This window comes from Cricetulus griseus, chromosome X (genome assembly GCF_003668045.3).
Source record: "Cricetulus griseus strain 17A/GY chromosome X, alternate assembly CriGri-PICRH-1.0, whole genome shotgun sequence".
Taxonomy (NCBI): Eukaryota; Metazoa; Chordata; class Mammalia; order Rodentia; family Cricetidae; genus Cricetulus; species Cricetulus griseus.
The window spans coordinates 4,662,442-4,682,146 of record NC_048604.1 but is presented as its reverse complement, the minus strand read 5'-3'; positions in this window follow the sequence as shown (position 1 = coordinate 4,682,146).

Sequence of the window (19,705 nt, the reverse complement as noted above, 5' to 3'; positions counted from 1 at the left end):
ACAGCATACATCATGTGCCAAAGTCACAAAAGGTTAATGCAAGAAATTCAAGTATTTTCTTAAATGGAGAGAAATACTATCCTGGTTAGTTTTTACTGTCAGTTTGGCAAAACCTAGAGACTTCTCTGGGAAGGGGAACCTCAGTTGAAGAACTGCTTTAATCAGACTGGAGAGATTGTCTTGATTAATGATTGTTATAGGAAGAACCAGCCCACTGTGGGCAGTTCCATCTCTAGGTAAGTGAGTGTAGATTGCATAAAAAAAAATAGATGAGAGACTGTAGAGATGGCTCAGCAGTTAAGCGCACTGGATGCTCTTCCAGAGAATCTGGGTTTGATTACCACCACCAACATGGCATGCCCCACTCAATGAAGGCTCAAGGAAAAGCTTTCAATTCTCAACAAATTGATACACACTTTTAATATAGTTTTTATCAAAACACCAGCAAGATATTTGAAATGCCACGAACAGCTTAGAAACAACCAAGAGTTTGACAAAATTACAAGGTAAATGACCATATGAAGGATAGCCTTTTCAACAGATGGTGCTGTGTGAAATTAACCTTGATCGCTGGGTGTTGGTGGCACACGCCTTTAATCCCATCACTCGAAAGGCTGAGGCAGGTGGATCTCTGTGAGTTTGAGACCAGCCTGGTTTACAAGAGGTAGTTCCAGGACAGCTTCCAAAGCTACAGAGAAACCCTGTCTCGAAAAACAAAACAAAACAAAAGTGAAATTAACCTTGATCTAAATCTAAAGTTTTTTGTTTTGTTTTGTTTTTTGTGCGTGTGTGTGTTTTTCAAGGCAGGATTTCTCTGTGGCTTTGGAGGCTGTCCTGGAACTAGCTCTTATAGACCAGGAAGGTCTCGAACTCACAGAAATCCACCTGCTTCTGCCTCCTGAGTGCTGGGATTAAAGGTGTGCACCACCACCGCCCAGCTAAATCTAAAGTTTTATAGGAGTTAATTTTAAGTATATCATGAAATTAAATGTAACAGTGTAAAACTATTAGCCATCAAGATATTAACTATCAAGAAATGCAACTTTTAACCATAATAGGATACTACTATGCACCTATCATAATTACTGTATTTTTTAAAGAAAAGGAACAATATATGGAGAAACTGGACAGTGAGAGCAGCAATTGCTTGTGAAATTGATGCAGTCCAATAGAAACTGGGATGGAAATTCCTCCAAAACAAAATGTAGAATATGAGTTTGCCTCTCTGTTGCTCTGCTAAACACCATGACCAAAAGCAACATGCAGATAGAAAGGACTTCTTTGCCTTACACTTCCATATTACAGTTCATCATGCAGAGAAATCAGGACAGGAGCTCCAGACAGGGACAGAAGCAGAAACAATGGGTGAATGCTGCTGCTTACTGACATGCTTCCTCTAGCTTGCTCAGCAACGTTTTTTATAAAGCCCAGACTTACATGCCTAGAATTGGTATTGCCTATAATAGGTGGGCCTTCCTACATCATTTGGCAGTCAAGAAAATGCTCCCACACACATGCCCACAGGCCAATCTGATGGAAGCAATTCCTCAATTGAGGCTTCCTTTTCCGTGGAGTGACAAATTGACAACTGACAGTAACTAGGATACCATGAGATCTAGTTCAGCTACTACACTGCTGGGTATGTAACCCGAAGGAATCTAGGTCAATATGCCACAGAGATTCTTGTGCATCCATACCTATTGCAGCACAAACACATGCACAGGTGCTTGATGGAAGCAAATGACCCAAAAGAAAGGACATTTTCTCTCACATGGAATACTTCTACACATAACATATACATATATATAACAAGAAAACAGGAGGTCTATTTGTGGGAAGAGAAGCAACCAGTAAGGGAAAGGAGGATGGGGAGAAAAATAAGGGGTGAAAATGAGCAAAGTACACATGTATAATACTGTCTTTATTAAACCTGCTACTTCATATACTAACATAAAAAATAATATATATATATATATATATATATATATATATAGAGAGAGAGAGAGAGAGAGAGAGATCATACAACTGAACAAACGAGATAAAACACCTGTTCACAGGAAGATCTAGTCATGAATGTTCACAGAAACTTGATTTGTAATGGCCTAAATGCTAAAATCAACCAAGGTAATCTTTTGTGGGAATGAACAATGGGTTAACCAAATCAGAGTTTTAAAAGTATCATCACTAGAAGTGTGGGCCCCTGTCTCAGGCCGACTTCCACTTGCCCTCGTTGGGATCTCCTGGCCTGGGGACTGTGGGCAGGTCAACTCACTCCAGGTGAATCAAGCCATCCAGAGTCTGTTGACATCTGCTAGTCCCGCCTCCACCCACCGGGAGAGAGAGTGTCTCAGACACGCCTGCACCCATCATGAGACCCATAAGAGTAGTGGACCTGCTAGCACCCACTGGAAGAGAACCTTGGACCCATACCAACCAAGAGAGGAAGAGACCCTTTCTGCATCCACTGGAAGAAGGGATGGGAAGACAACGATATAAGAACACTTTCAACAACAGAAAAAACAATATGACACCACAGGAGTCTAGGGATTCTACACCAGAAAGACCTGAACACCTCAAAACAGATGAAGCTGAAGAGAACAACCTTAAAAACAACTTCATGAAGATGATAGAGACCCTAAAAAAGGAAATGAAAAAATCCTTTAGAGAAACGGAAGAAAAGACAAATCAAAAATTGCAAGAAACAATTCAAACAGTGCAAAGTTTGAAAGCTGAAATAGAGAAAATAAAAGAAAAACACAGTCTGAGGGAATGCTGGAATTAGAAAAGATGGGTAAACAATTAGGAATTACAGAAGCAAGCATAACCAACAGAATACAAGAGATGGAAGAGAGAATCGAAGGCGTTGAAGATACACTGGGAGAAACAGATTCATCAACCAAAGAAAATCTTAAATCCAACAAATCCCTAACACAAAATATCTAGGAAATATGGAACATCATAAATAGGCCAAACCTAAGAATAATAGATATAGAAGAAGGTGAAGAAATACAACTCAAAAGTGCAGAGAAGCCGGGCGTGGGTGGCACACGCCTTTAATCCCAGCACTCTGGAGGCCGAGGCAAGCGGATCTCTGTGAGTTCGAGGCCAGCCTGATCTCCAAAGTGAGTGCCAGATAGGTTCCAAAGCTACAAAGAGAAAACCTGTCTTAAAAAAAAACCCCAAAAAACAAAACAAAAAAAAACAAACAAAAAACAAATCAAAGGTGCAGAAAACATTAACAAAATCATGGAAGGAAACTTTCCCAACCTGAAGAAAGACATGCCAATTAAAGTACAAGAAGCTTACAGAACACCAAATAGAGTTCACTACAAAAAAGTCCTCTCCCCACATAATAATCAAAACACCAAACATACAGAATAAAGAAAGAATATTAAGACCAGCAAAGGAAAAATTCCAAGTAACATATAAAGGCAAACCTATCAGAATCACACCTGATTTTTCCGTGGAAACTCTGAAAGCTAGAAGGACCTGGATAGATATTCTACCAACACTAAGAGACCACGGATGCCAGCCCACACTACCAAATGCAACAAAGCTTTCAATCACTATAGATGGAGAAAAAAAGATATTCCATAACAAAACCAGATTTAAACAATACATATACACTAATCCAGCCCTACAGAAAGTACTGGAAGGAAAACTCCAACATGAGGAAGTTAACTACTCTCACAAAACCATAGGCAATAGATACTCCCATTTTACCAAAAGCCGAAAGAAAAAGTGGGGTAAATCCACACACAATACCACCACCACCAACAAATCCAAAACAAACAAGAATTAACACTCAATAGTCCTTAATTTCTCTCAATATTAATGGTATTAACCTGCCTATAAAAAGACACAGGCTAAGAGAATAGATATGAAGACAGAATCCATCCTTCCGCTGCATACAAGAAACACACCTCAACTTCAAAGACAGATGTTACCTCAGAGTAAATGGTTGGGATAAGATTTTCCAATCAAATGGACCCAAGAAATAAACTGGTGTAGCTATCCTAATATCTAACAAATAAGATTTCAAACTAAAACCAATCAAAAGAGATGAAGAAGGTTATTTCAAATTCATCACAGGAAAAATCCACCAAGATGAATTCTCAATTATGAACATCTAAGCCCCAAATAAAAAGGCACCCCACCCATGTCCGTAAAAGAAACATTACTAAAATTTAAATCACACAGAAAACCTCACATACTTATAGTAGAAGACTTCAACACCTTGCTCTCACCACAAGACAGGACCTCCAGACAGAAACTTAACAAAGAAACAAAAGAACTAACGGAAGTTATGACCCAATTGGGATTAACAGACATCTACAGAACATTCCATCCAAACACAAAAGAGTATACCTTTTTCTCAGAGCCACATAGAAACTTCTCTAAAATTGACCACATACTCGGCAACATAGCAATCCTCACCAGACAGAAGAAAACTGGAATAAACCCAAGGATCTTATCAGACCACCACACTTTCAAGTTAGAATTCAACAACAACACAAATTTCAGAAACCCTAAAACTCATAGAAATTGAACAATGCACAACTGCACCATTCTTGGGTCAAGGAAGAAATGAAGAAAAAAATTAAAGAATTCCTAGAATTCAATGAAAATGAAGACACAACATACCCAAACTTATGGGACACACTGAAAGCAGTGCTAAGGGGAAAGTTCATAGCACTAAGTGCCCACATGAAGAAACTGGAGAATAGTCACACTAGAGAATTGACAGAACAACTGAAAGCTCTAGAGGAAAAAGAAAGAAACTCACCCCGGAGGAGTAGATGCCAGGAAATAATAAATTGAGGGCTGAAATCAATAAAGTATAAACAAAGAAAACAACACAAAGAATCGATGGAACAAAGAGTTGGTTCTTTGAGAAAATCAACAAGATAGACACACCTTTATACAACCTAACAAAAAGGCAGTTAATATGAAAATTAACAAAATCGGAAATGAAAAGGGGGACACAACATCAGACACTGAGGAAATCCAGAGAATCTTCAGGTCACACTTTGAAAACCTGTACTCGACAAAATTCGAAAATTTAAAGCAAATTGACAATTTTCTGGATAGATATCACTTACAAAAATTAAATCAAGAACATATAAGCAATTTAAACAGACCTATAACCTTATGAAATAGAAGCAGTCATCATAAGTCTCTCAACCAAAACAAATGTTCAGGGCCAGATGGTTTCAGTGCAGAATTCTACCAGAAATTCAAAGAAGAGCTAATACCAATATGCCTCAAATTGTTTCACGCAATAAAGTCAGAAGGGCCATTGCCAAACTCTTTTTACAAGGCTATAAGTACCTTGGTATCCAAGTCACACAAAGACACAACTAAGAAAGAGAACTATAGATCAATATCCCTCATGAACATTGATGCAAAAATATTCAATAAAATATTGGCAAATCGATTCTAAGAACACATCAGAGAAATCTTTCACCATGATCAAATAGGCTTAATTCCAGGGATGCAGGGATGATTCAACATAAGAAAATCTATCAATATAATCCCACATATAAACAAACTGCAAAAGAAAAACCACAAGATCATCTCACTAGATGCTGAAAAAGCCTGTGACAAAATCCAACCCCCTTCATGATAAAGGTCTTGAAAAGATCAGGGATAACAGGAAAATATCTAAAAATGATAAAAAAAACAATATACAGCAAGCCAACAGCCAACATCAAACTAAATGGAGACAAACTCAACACGATTCCTCTAAAAGCAGGAACAAGACAAGGCTGTCCACTCTCTCCATATCCCTTCAATATTTTACTTGAAGTTCTAGCTAGAGCAATAAGAAAACAAAATGATATCAAGGGGATACAAATTGCAAAGAAAGAACTCAAACTTGCAGTATTTTCAGATGATATGATAGTTTACATAAGTGACCTGAAAAACTCTACCAGGGAACTCCTGCAGCTGATAAGCACCTTCAGCAAAGTGGCAGGATACAAAATTAACTCCAAAACATCCATAGCCCTACTATTTACAGACAATAATTGGGCTGAGAAAGAAAACAGAGAAACATCACCCTTCACAATAGCCACAAACAACATAAAATATCTTGGGGTAACACTAACCAAACAAGTAAAAGACCTATATAGCAAGAACTTTGAGTCTTTAAAGAAAGAAATTAAAGAAGATGCCAGAAAATGGAAAGACCCCCCATGCTCTTGGATAGGTAGGATCAACATACTAAAAATGGCAATCTTGCCAAAAGCAATCTACAGATCTATTGCAATCACCATCAAAATATGGGCACAATTCTTTACAGTCCTTGAAAGAATAATAATTACCTTAATGGGAAAAGCAAAAGACCCAGGATAGCCAAAACAACCATGTACAATAAAGGAACTTCAGGGGGCATCACCATCCCTGACTTCAAGCTCTATTATAGACCTGAAAAACACTTGGTATTAGCATAAAAATAGGCAGGTAGACCCATGGAACATAAATGAAAACCCTGATACTAAACCACACACATACAAACACCTGATTTTAGACAAAGAAGATAAAATTATACAATGGAAAAAGAAAGCATCTTCAACAAATAGTGCTGGCATAACTGGATGCTGGTTTGTAGAAGACTGCAGAGTGATCCATGTCTATTGCCATGCATATAACTTAAGTTCTAATGGATCAAAGACCTCAACATAAATGCAGCTACACTGAACCTCTTAGAAGAGAAAGTGGGAAGTACCATTAAACAAAATGGTAAAGGAGACTGCTTCTTGAACATAACTCCAGTAGCACAGACACTGAGACTGAGAATTAATAAATGGGACCTCCCGAAACTGAGAAGCTTCAGTAAGACCAAGTACACAGTCAGCAAAACAAAACGGCAGCCCACAGACTGGGAAAAGATATTCACCAACCCCACATCTGACAGAGGGCTGATTTCTAAAATACACAAAAACTCAAGAAGGTAGTCACTAAAACACCAAATAATTCAATTAAAAAGTGGGGTACAGAACTAAACAGAGAATTCTCAACAAAGTAATATATAATGGCTGAAAGACACTTAATAATGTGCTCAACATACTTAGTCATCAGGGAAATGCAAATAAAAACAACTCTGAGATACAGTCTTACTCCTTTCAGATTGTCTAAAATTAAATACACCAAAGACAGTTTACACTGGAGAGGATGTGGAGAAAGGGGAACACTCCTCCACTGCTGGTGGGAGTGCAAACTCGTAAGCCGCTTTGAAATCAGTGTGGCGGTTCCTCAGGAAAATGTGAATAAGTCTACCCCAAGATCCATCAATTCCACTCTTAGGCATATACCCAAAAAATGAACATTCATACAGCAAGGTTATCTGTTCAACTATATTCATAGTAGCATTATTTGTAATAGCCAGAACCTGGAAGCAACCTAGATGCCCCTCAACTGAAGAATGGATAGAGAAAATGTGGTACATTTACACAATAGAGTACTACTCTGCAGAAAAAAAAGCAATGGAATCTTGAAATCCATAAACAAATGGATGGAACTAAAATAAACCATCCTGAGTGAGGTAACCCAGTCACAAAAAGAAAAACATGGTATGTACTCACTAATATATGGATTTTAGACATAGAGCTAAGGATTACCTAAAATCCACACTGCTAGAGAAGCTAGGAAACAAAGAGTACCCTAAGTGAGACATACATGGTCCCCCAGAGAAGGGGAAAGTAACAAGTTCTCCTGAGCAAATTGGGAACATGGGGTATAGGGGAGAGGGCGTTAGGAGAAAGAGACAGGTAGAAGAGGAGGGGAGAAGAGGACATGAGGGACCAGGAAGATTGAGTCGGGGAAAGAATAAAGGAGAGAAAGAAAAGAGATACCACAATAGAAGGAGCCATTATAGTTTAATGAGAAATCTGGCAATAGGGAAATGTCCAGAGACCTACCAGGATGACCCCAACTAAGAATCTAAGCAATAATGGAGAGGCTTCCTTAAATGCCCTTTCCTGGTAATGAGATTGGTGGCTACCTTATATGCCATCCTAGAGCCTTCATCCAGACACCCACAGCTAAACACTGAGCTGAACTTCTGGAATCCAGTTGCAGAGAGGAAGGTGTGATGAGCAAAGGGGTCAAGACCAGGCTGAAGAAATCCGAAGAAACAGATAACCTGAACAAGAGGGAGCTCATGGGTCCCAGACTGCTAGCTGGGAAACCAGCATAGGTCTGACCCAGACCCCCTAAATGTGAGTGTCAGTTAGGAGGCCTGAGCAATCTATGGGGCCTCTGGCAGTGGATCAGTATTTATTTCCAGCAAAAGAATGGGCTTTGGGATTCCACTCCACATGGAGGGATACTCTCTCAGCTTAAATACATGGGGGAGGACATAGGCCCTGCTACAAATGATACAACCGACTGTGAAGATCCCCCATGGAAGGCCTCATCCTCCCTGGGGAGCAGAAAGGGGATGGGATAGGGGGTTGGTGGGGGGCAGGGGAGGAGGGGATGGAGAAGGAACTGGGATTGACATGTAAAACAAGCTTGTTTCTAATTTAAATAAAAAAGGGCCACTTGTATAAAGTAAAAAGAAGTTACTACTAAGTCATAAGTTACTACTAAGCAATAAAATAAAATAAATTACTGGGATATAATTTGCATTCATCCACAGAGAATAATACTGATTGAAAAGGCCAATTTCAAGGCTGGAGAGATGGCTCAGTCAGTAAACTGTTTGCCATGAATGCATGAGAACCAGAGTTTAAAACTCCAGCACCAACATAATAACCTAGGCATGGTAGCATGCATCCATAATCACAGCACTGAAGAGGCTAAAACAGGCAGATCCTAGCTCTCATCAGCCAGCCAGTCTAATTGAATCAGTGAGCCCCAGATTAAGTAAAATGCTCTTGTCTCCAAAAAGTACGGTGGATAGAAATTGAAGAAGATACCTAGTGTCAACCTCTGGCCTCTGTACACATAGGCACAGATACACATTTGTACCTAAATACAAATATGCACACACAGGAACACATACAGACACCACACATGTGAAAGAAAAAAAACAAGCTTTCAATTTTTTTATATTTATTATATATGTGTTTGTGCACATAGCACATGATGACATGTATGTGGAAGTCACAGGAGAGCCTATAGGTATCACTTTTCTCATTCCACCATTTCAGTCATGGAAATTGAACTTGGGTCACCAGGCTTGGCATTAAGTACTTTTATGTGCTGAGCTTTCTCACTGACCCCACAAAAAGCCAACCATGATCTCCCAGATATCTGGCCTTGTTCTCTCTCTCTCTCTCTCTCTCTCTCTCTCTCTCTCTCTCTCTCTCTCTCTCTCTCCTCTACCTCCCTTTCCCTCTCTTCCCTACCCTGAGTCTGTGGGAGTGGGAAGTAGTTCTGGAAGCATTAGTAATGGTATTGGTGGACTGAATGAATTCCAAAAGGTATCATCTGTTCTATGTAGGGCCCCAACAGAATAATAAGATAGAGACATGTTTACTTTACTCTACCTGATTGCTTGAGTAGGTACAACCTTTGCTCTCAGCACTCCTGGTTCTCAGAACTTCAGTGCACAACCTGGAATCTACCACATCACTCTTTGACTCTGAAGGCTTTGGAGTTCACTCTTGGCTTCCCAGAGTCCCCTCCCTACACATAGCATATTGTGAGACTTTGTGTAATTGTTTGTATAGTATTAATTAGATTTTTGTTTCCATGACCAAATATTCAACAAAAGCAAGGGAAGCAAGGATATATTTTGGCTCATATTTCAGAGGATTCAATCCATAATCACTTGGCTTGATATTTCTGGGTCTGAAATAAACAAAATATAGCAGCCCTAAGCATCAGGTGGGTGGACAGAAGCTGCTCACATCACAGTAGACAGACAGCAGACAGAACTCATGTATCCTTTGATGCCATCTGTAGTGGAATACAATGTTTGTTTAATGAGGAAAAGGTTGTTACATTTGTTTGTGTGGCAGAATAATTGTTTAACAATGTAAAGGTGTGTTATATTTGTTTAATTATGTAAAAATGTGTTGCTGTTTTGTGATTGATCTAATAAAAAGTTGCATGGCCAACAGCTAGGCAGGAGAGGGATAGGTGGGGCTGGCAGGCAGAGACAATAAGCAGGAGGAGGAATCTAAGCGCAAAAAGCCAGGCGTTGGTGACGCATGCCTTTAATCCCAGCACTCGGGAGGCAGAGGCAGGGGCATCTCTGTGAGTTCCAGGCCAGCCTGGTCTACAGAGCAAGTGCCAGGAGCGGCTCCAAAGCTACGCAGAGAAACCCTGTCTCAAAACACACAAAAAAGACAGAGAAGAGAAAATGAGGGAAATAGAGGGTGACACATGGAGGCAGCCAGCCAGCCAGGCAGATACCGGTCATCCAGACACTGAAGAAGCAGAAAAGTAGAAATTACAAAGGAAAGAAAGGTAAAAATCCCCCAGGCAAAACACAGATTAAGAGAAACAGGCTAATTTAAGTTGTAAGAGCTAGTGGGACAAGCCTAAGATAAGGCCAGGCATTCATAACTAATAATAAGTCTCCCTGTCATGATTCTGGAATCATGGTAGTGCAAGCTGATGGCCCAAGAAAGCCTGCTACAAGCAATCCCCTATTTGTCCTACTTGCTCAGATAGGTACTACTTCTTAAAGTTTTCACAGCACCAGAAAACATTGCCATAGGGAACCCCAAGCCTTCAGCATGTGAGGGACATGTTAGATTCATGTCAGATTCACACCACAGCAAAAAGTCAATACCTTAAAGTTTTATGCATTTCTCTTTGTCTGTCTCTGTCTGCCTGCCTGCCTCTCTCTCTCTCTCTCTCTCTCTCTCTCTCTCTCTCTCTCTCTCTGTGTGTGTGTGTGTGTGTGTGTGTGTGTGTGTGTGTGTGTGTGTGTGTGTGTTGTCATCTGCCTGTCTATTTCTCTCACTACACAAGCATATGGACATACAATCTTATATGAACACAGTACATGAGTATTAAACCATATTGATGCTGTCTTTCTGGAGAATCCTAGCTAATACACAGAAGCAAATACAAATAAACTAGGAAGATTAGTAAGTTAGATAATGAGTCATTATTTTATTGCGGTTATACAATTGTGATGTTCTACTTTTCTTATCTTTTCTTCAATTATTAGCAGGAAGTACTTCCATACAAAAAAAATCTGCCACCAAATATTTGTGACCCTCACATACAGTTTGTACATGAACATCATGTAAAATGTTTCATTCCTTCTTTTTATTTGCAGTGGTAGGAAATCAAACTCAGGGTCTTAGACACTCTAAGAAATTAATACATCACTGAGATTATTCCCACCCCTTGGTTTCAATGAGGCAGAGTTTCACCATAGTGGCTGGAGATGCCTGAAATTTTTTATTCCAACTACTGGAATTACAGGTGAACAACCATACCCAGCCTCCTTATTTCATTTGTTTATCAGTTTTCAAAGAAATTGGTTCTTTAGCATCCTCTAAATATGAGAACCAATGGAGAGAGAGAGAGAGAGAGAGAGAGAGAGAGAGAGAGAGAGAGAGAGAGAGAGAGAGAGAATACATATATGGGGAGAATAATATCATTAGGGAATCACAGGTTTGAATATATTTTATGTCTCCAATCCTTTAATTATTCTTGTTGATACTCAATGTTTTCCATCTTTGACCTATTGAAGCTTATAAAAGTATGTTCCTGAGACTTTTGCAATGGCCCTGGTAGCTCTTAACAGTTTCTTTGCTTTCTGGTATGACAAGAAGTTCCTGAGTTATCTAGAATATTTCCTGCCTGTATCCTGAAATTGGCTTCTTCTTCAAGGGCTTCTTTGACAACTTTATTTTAGTAATAAATAATGTTTAGAAATCAGTGTCTTGTCACCACATGTATCATTGCTAATGGTTGTGCCAGTTTTCCTAGGACTTTCTGAAATGGGTAGGAAGTCTTTTTCAAGATAACATATCAAATAATAGAATTTTGTACTCAAATTTAGGTTTCAGGGTTTTGAATTTAGTCTCTTCATTAAATAAAATTGGCACATGAGCTATTTACCCCACAACACATGCATGATAGTCTCCAATGAACACATTCAACATTCTATAAACAATACGGTTTACTGAAACCATTTCAAGAATTTTTTGTAGTTTTGTTTTCCTTATGATAAAACCAACTAAAGGGGCTTAGGCAAATTACTCTTCTAAAGTCACTTGGAAGAGTCCTTTATACAATTTCATGTTACTTTAGCTTCTTGTTTTCATTTCAATTTCTGCATTTAGAAACTTCTTTCACATATAAAATGTTTTGTAATTATATGGAAGATTTTCTTAGCTTCTACTATTCTCTAATTGTTAATGTCCTCTTAAAATCTATCTGTTGAAATCGTAACCCCCAAACTCCAGGAGCAGGCGCCTCAACGCAAGTTATTAAGTCAGTAGGGTGGAACCCTCATGAATGGGATTAGTGCCCTTACAATGGGTGTCTCAGAGCACTTCTATGCCTTATATCACAGAACAACACAATGACAACTTGGTAGTGTACAATCTGAAGTAGGTTTTTTTTTCACCAGAATTCAACCATAATAACAGCCTGATCATTACTATCCTTCCTCCAGAACTGTGATTAATACATTTCTGTTGTTTGTAAGCACCTTGTCTATGGTTTCTGTTATAGTATCCTAAATGGACTAAGACAACTTTAAAATCCCTCTATGAAATTTTGTGTAATGACTTGTCCCTGGCATACGAATGGACTTTAGGAGCCCATCCCACGTGGAGAGATGCTCTCTCAACCTAGACACGTGGGGGAGGGTCTAGGTCCTGCCCTGGATGTTATGACAGACTTTGGGCCTCACCCTCCCTGGGGAGTGGAAGGGCATGGGGTGGGGAGGTTGGTGGGGGCAGGGGAGGAGGGGAGGGAGAGGGAGCTAGGATTGACATGTGAAGCAGGCTTGTTTCTAATTTAAATTAAAAATGCTATAAAAATATCAAAGCAAGCTAGGAAGTAATAACAGCATGTATTAGTAAAATGCAATGACAATGGTCAGATTCTGGGAAAATGGTAAATAAAAAGACTTAACTATCCAAAAAAGAAGGCTAAATAGTGTTCATAAGTTTTCCCTATTATTACCCACAGTTATATGGAGAAATTATATGAACATTGTTGATATCCCAACTTTATGGGTGTTGGGTGTGTTTTCTTTCACACACTCAAACAGGAAGCCATGAAGCAATCTCACAGAGGCTGAATCCAATGCTCTGGTTCTGGTTTTGTCCCCAGAAAAAGAACAACACAGTCCAGAGAATAAGAATATATAAGGAATCATTGACTATCGGTTGGCCCACAGAGAAAGCATGAAATGTTTTCCAGGATCTTCCTATCTTTCCATGGTTGCTCAGCAGAAGCATCTATGATGACTTTCTCTTCTAGAAACTTGCACTTTTTCAACATTAGAAATACCAGGAGTGGGAAAAATTCAGGCTAGCTGGGGGTGTGTCCAGATTCTTTGTTCTTTATCTGGGAGTGATTTGGGAAGGCTGGCATAGAGACAAACCATCTGTAAGTTCTCCAAGATACATATTTTGCTCACACTCTTCAATGGTTAAATTCAGCTGGTCAAACCCACAATCTCAAAGGATATTATTTATCCTGAAAAATATTCTCTTCACTCCTAGGGGGATTGTCCATGTAGGTGTGTATAGAGCTGTAGTCAGGCAAATTAAAGTATGCAAATGAGAATGCAAATGAAAAAGCTAGGCATTGCTCACCACAGTGTTCTCAGGGTTTTCTTGAATAGCAACAAATTAAAGAAATGCTATGCAATCAAAGGTTTATATCAAGGCTTAAGAAAGAAAATCTCCATTATCTCTAAATATACAGCAATGTGTTTCAGTGCCTCCATTTCTTGAAATTGTGCATGGCTTGCTGAGCCAGTGCATGCACTGAACATTGGCTTTTCTGGGATAGCAGAAGAGTTTCTGCTTTTCTCCCCCTTTTCTAATGTAATTAACAGATACCAATTAACATAGAAAGGCAATTTACACCATAAACCCTTTTGGCCCAGATTTGGTCCCAATTCTCCCACTGTGCAAGTCAGTTTTCAACTTCCTAGGTTTCAACTTCCCACTCTGAGGTAGAGACCAGGTCCCTCTCTCCATGGCCGATGCTGGGCCCATGTGGGTATAAACGTCACTCTATAAACACAGGAGCTGCTCATTTTCCCTCCTAAAACCACTGGGCTTCTTAGAGCAAAGATTGGTGAGCTGGTCCCCCTGGGAAAAGAGCACATGGACATACCGCATAAGACACATGTCTCTCTTGTTTCATAATTAATGTTTAAGTTTCATATATGAGTACTATAACTTACATCATTTCCCACCCTCGCTCTCCCACTTCTGACTCCTCAAGGGTCACAATTGCCTCTCAATTTCAAGACCACTTCTATCATAATAGTTTTATTATGCTATTATATACATCCATATATAATATATTGGGCTCATTTAGTCTTACATGTATACATGTTTAAAGTTGAACACTTAGGATTGGGTGACCTATCATGGCCCTTGTCCTTGGAGAAGACTGAGTCACACTCAGAAGCCTATCCCCATTTGCATGTTAACTGATGATGTTGTCATTATGTAGGTCTTATTTGGGCAACCATATTGTTGAGAATTCATGGGTGAGTCTTCATTGGCTCAGCTGAGTCAACCCTTCCTGATCTCTTTGAAGAAGGCATTTGCTTTGACCACTTGGTATTTTCTGCTATGAATCAGTGGCTGTTTCGACTAAGGTTTAGAAAATGAACAGTGGATCTTACAGTGCTGCAGTATGAAAATGGCTTTGAACCAAGAACATGAGGAGGGACCCAATACTTAGCAGACCAGAAAAGAGCTGACAACTTAACTCCTGCTTCAAATCAAAGGAAAGGTGAACAACAGGGATCAATTACAAGTGTGTTTCCACTTACCCTACACAGACTGCACACACAGTTCATCTGAATGGCTTTCTACAACTTACTGGTTCTCAACCCAAATTCAAGCAATCTTTGTGTTGATCAAGACAGCAAACATATTTTTTTTTGCTTCTTCACACTTAAGATGATTCCTTAAATCCATCTACTTGTATTATACACAGCATGTATTCTGCTCCTTCTCCTGTTTTTAAATCTCCCCATATAGGAACTCATGGGTGCCTCACAATAGTCCCAGAAGGCAAACATTAGTATCCACATCTGGCAGGTATGCACTGACACACTAGGGAAAGCACAACTGCAGAAGCTGTGGTGTAACCATTCCTATGCTTTACTACACAGAAATGAAAAGACAACAACTACTAGAGCTAGAAATATAGCTCAGTTGGTAGAGTGCTTATCTAGCATGCATGAGATCCTGGATTCAAATCCTAGCAACACATAAACTGTACATAATGGCACAAACCTTTAATCCCAGCACCTGGGAAGTGGAGCCAAGGGCCTTGGAAATTTCAGGTCTCTTTCATCCACATTGAGAGTTTGAGGCTAGCCTGGGCTACATGAGACAAGTTCAAAAAAGAAAAGAGAAGAGAAGAAAACCCATTATATATACAAGAACCTGAATGAAAGGGTTAATCCCTAAATATTAGCTACTGTGTAATTTCAATTACTTAACATTATTTTTAAAGAGGGTCTTTCTATGTGACCCTGGTGGGCCTAAAATCACTGTGTAACCAGCCTTAAAGTCACGGAGAGTGTCCTGCCTCAACTTCCTGAGGGTTGGGATAATTAACATTATAATGACAGCAACATAGTAATGATGACTAAATTAGTAATTGCTGGGTTAAGGATGGTAGCAGGGATAGAGAGAGCAGATATGGTGAAAAGAAGACAAGAGGATACTGGGAATGGAAAAGTTTTCTGTCTTGACTACAGAATGTCACTATCTTGTTTTGGGTATTACCCTACAGTTTTTAACGTGTTGCCATTGGAGAGAGAGGGTGGATAGTACCATGGTTTCTCCCGTATAGCTACATGGAAATCTATAAATACCTCAAAGTTGTTTGTTCTTAAATGAAGAAAATTCTCAAGTCTTACCCTTTCAGAAACTTTTATTCGTAAAGGCTTTTGACACCTTCACCCTGTCTTGGTTACCATTTATATTACTGTGATAAAACACCATGACAAAAAGTAACTTGAGCCTTGTGATTGTTGGTGGTGGTACATGCCTTTATTTCCAGTACTTAGGAGGTGAAGGCAGGCAAATCTCTGTGAGTTCAAGGCCAACCTGGTCTACAGAGTGAGTTACAGGATAGCCAAGGCTACACAGAGAAACTCTGTCTCAAAAACCAAAAGCAAAACATAAGAAAACAAAAAACAAACAAACAAAAAACCACTTGGGAGATGAAAACATTTATTTCTACTACATTTCCACATTATAGTCCATTTACTGAGAGGAGTTGGGGCCAGGGCCTGGGGGCAGGAACTAAAGCAGAGCCATGGAAGAATGCTGCTTGGTTGTTTGCCCTCATGACTTGATCAGCCTGCCTTCTTAAATAAGACAGGATCACTAGCCCAGGGTGGCACCACCCACAATGGAATGGACCCATGGCTCAGTGGGTAAAGTGTTTGCTACGTAAGCATGAGAATCTGAGTTTGGTTCCTTGTCCCTCCTGTAAAATATTGGACAAGGTGGTACATGATTATGACCCCAGGGCTGGGGAACAGACAGACAGATGGATCCTCGGGACTCATTAGCTAACCAAGTCTAACTGAAAGAGTGAGCTCCAGGCTCAGTAAGAGACCCTGTGTTAGAAATGCAAGTGGAGAAAACACACATATCATTCCCTCACACATACAAGGAGTCATCCAAGTAGACCCAGCCCCACTGTCATATTTGTGAAGGAACCATGGACAAGTTCCTTCTCTCTGGGTGGAAACTGCTTTGTTTGTGACATGATTACAAGTGAATTGGTTCAACAAAAGAAACCAAATGTAAAAAAGAAAAAAATAAACCAACCTGTGTCTGGTATCCATTTGAGCTAGTTTGTTACTCAGTCAAATTGCCAGAATACTTACTTTTGACATTCAAGTGTCAACTAAACTATAACTTGAATAACTTATCTGCTTCAAGGAATTATTTTGTTCTGCTTTTTAAAAGAAGATTTTTCTTTTAATTTTATTTTTATACATCCATCATACATAGTATTAGGACTGGTATAAACCAGCAATGTCTAGTCCACAGTTTAGGATAGTAGTGAATATGGCTCAACACAAAATTATAAGCCTACTTAAAACATGATGCCTGTGTGTGTATTGTGTGTGTGCACGTGTGTTTGTAACTTGGCTACACAATTCTTGAGTATAAACTCCACAGATGACACAATTGTCATGCAAAATAAACAGATTTATGTTTGTGCTATTTTTACACATGTGTGTTGTCATTTGTACAGTGGTAGTGGCTTCCAACGTGTTACCATCCAAGAACAGTGGAATTGGCACCATCAGGTGTTACATGTGCTCATGATAAGTTGGAGAGTGAAACACAGTGACTTTCAAAAGTACCTCAGCCTGTCCTTAAAAGTGATATTCATTTAATTTCCTTTAGATGAAAATAAATAAGCATTATAATTTGATTGCTAAGGGTACTTTCACAACTTGACTACATCTCATCCATCACCCACTATGTACTACATTCAATCCTCTACTTAACACTACATCAGCAGCTGAGACCTGGACAGGTCCAAACATTGTTTTCTATTTTTCTGTTAATTAATTTTCCTAATAAAAGTAAATAGTCACCATCTATTAGTTATTTTTAATCCTAGCATGGATTCTACAACAACTCAAAAGAAAAATTACAGAGGAAGATTGTTCAATGAAAAGTGTAAAAATGCCTGCTTTTTCATCAATATAAGGCACTTGTCCTAATTTGTAGAGAATGTGTGCAAGCTTTCAATGAATATAATTTGAAAAGATTTTATACACAAAAACATGCTACTGAATTTTATGTGTACAAAGGATTGTGTCATACAGACAAAATGGAAGAACTGAAAAATGTCCATTTTCTCAACAGCATGTAAAATCACACTTCAGATAGATTTAATTGTAAGAGCTAATTATGTGGTAACATATCTCATAGCAAACAAACAAATCAAGTGGCCAGAGAAGTGAGTCAGCCATTAAAAACTCACGCTGTTCTTCCAAAGGACCTGAGTTCAGTTCCCAGCACCTACACAGGAAAGTTCACAACTGCCTATAACTCCAGTTCCAAGGGATGTAACACACTCTTCTGGCCTCCACAAGGTCTCTCTCTCTCTCTCTCTCTCTCTCTCTCTCTCTCTCTCTCTCTCTCTCTCTCTCTCTCTCATACACACACACACACACACACACACAGGCACACACACATGACATACATTCACATAGACACACAGACATATACATGTATTTTTTAAATTAATCTACATTAAGATTAATGAAACCATTTATTGGTGGTGAGTTTATCAAGCAAGGTATAGAGTGTGGGAGGAATGATGTGCTCTGAGAATGGGGAAAGATATTTCTGAAATTATTTTGTCTCACCAGAATATAGCCAAGCAAATTAGAGGAAGTAGTAAATCCAGTGAAAGAAATTTGGAGTCTACAGCTGCTAATTTCACATTTTAATCTTTGGTGATGGATGACAGCACTGATGCTACAGATAAGATTTCAATTTGCCATTTTTATGAGAGTATAATGTCATTGAAGAAATGGCTTCTTTAGTGCCATTAAAAGACAAAACAAAAATCAAAAGGATTGATATGAAGCAGTAAAAATATGTCTGAGTGCTTGTCTCTGTCCATTATCAATGTGTTTGGTATAGTTACCAATGGTGCAGCAGCATTGAGAATTATAAGAGAAAGACTATTATCTAGTGTATATGAAATACTGCCAAAACTAAACAACAAAAGCTCCCAAATATGCCCATCAATAAACATGTTAATGAAATGAACACATACACACACAGCAAGCATACATTCACATACACATGTATTTTTAATTAACTACATTAAAATTAATCAAACTATTCAAACATTTATTTTTTCTGTTCATAATAGCAAGAAATAGAAGCAGCCTAAATGTCCATCAGTTAACTGATGGATAATGAAAATGTAGTAAATATATACACTGTGGAATTTTATTCACCTGCAAAGAAAAAAATAATGAAACTTGTGGGAAAATTGATGATTCTGGAAGGTATTATAATAAGCAAGGTAACAGACTCAGACAGATAAAAAATCATATCTCTCCCATATGTAAATCCTAGATTAAGATGTCCAGCTCTGTGTAAATAAGTGGAATGAGCATGTGTAAGTCCTGACACTAGGAAGGAGACTCCAGAGATGGAAATAAGTGTTGTGTGTGCAACAGGAAGCAAGTGACATGAAATTGTTAACCAAAATAAACATTTAATGAAATATCATTCCATAGTACCTCAAATGTGCTACCAATAATTAATGTCAACTTACCAGAAACCACATGCCTTTAAAAACCAAACCAAGACTCTTCATCCTCAGGAAGCCATCACCTGTCCATAGCTTCTCAGTTAGGGGTGGGGTAGGGCTCATCAACTACTACTACTACTTTGATTCTGCTGCTGCTCATGAGTTCAGAGGTTGTTGTGTCCAGATGACACTGTTTTGCTCCGGTCTTCTCTGATCTCTGTCTCTTACATTTCTTTCCCTTGTTTCAAAATGGTTCCTGAGCCTTTTAGGA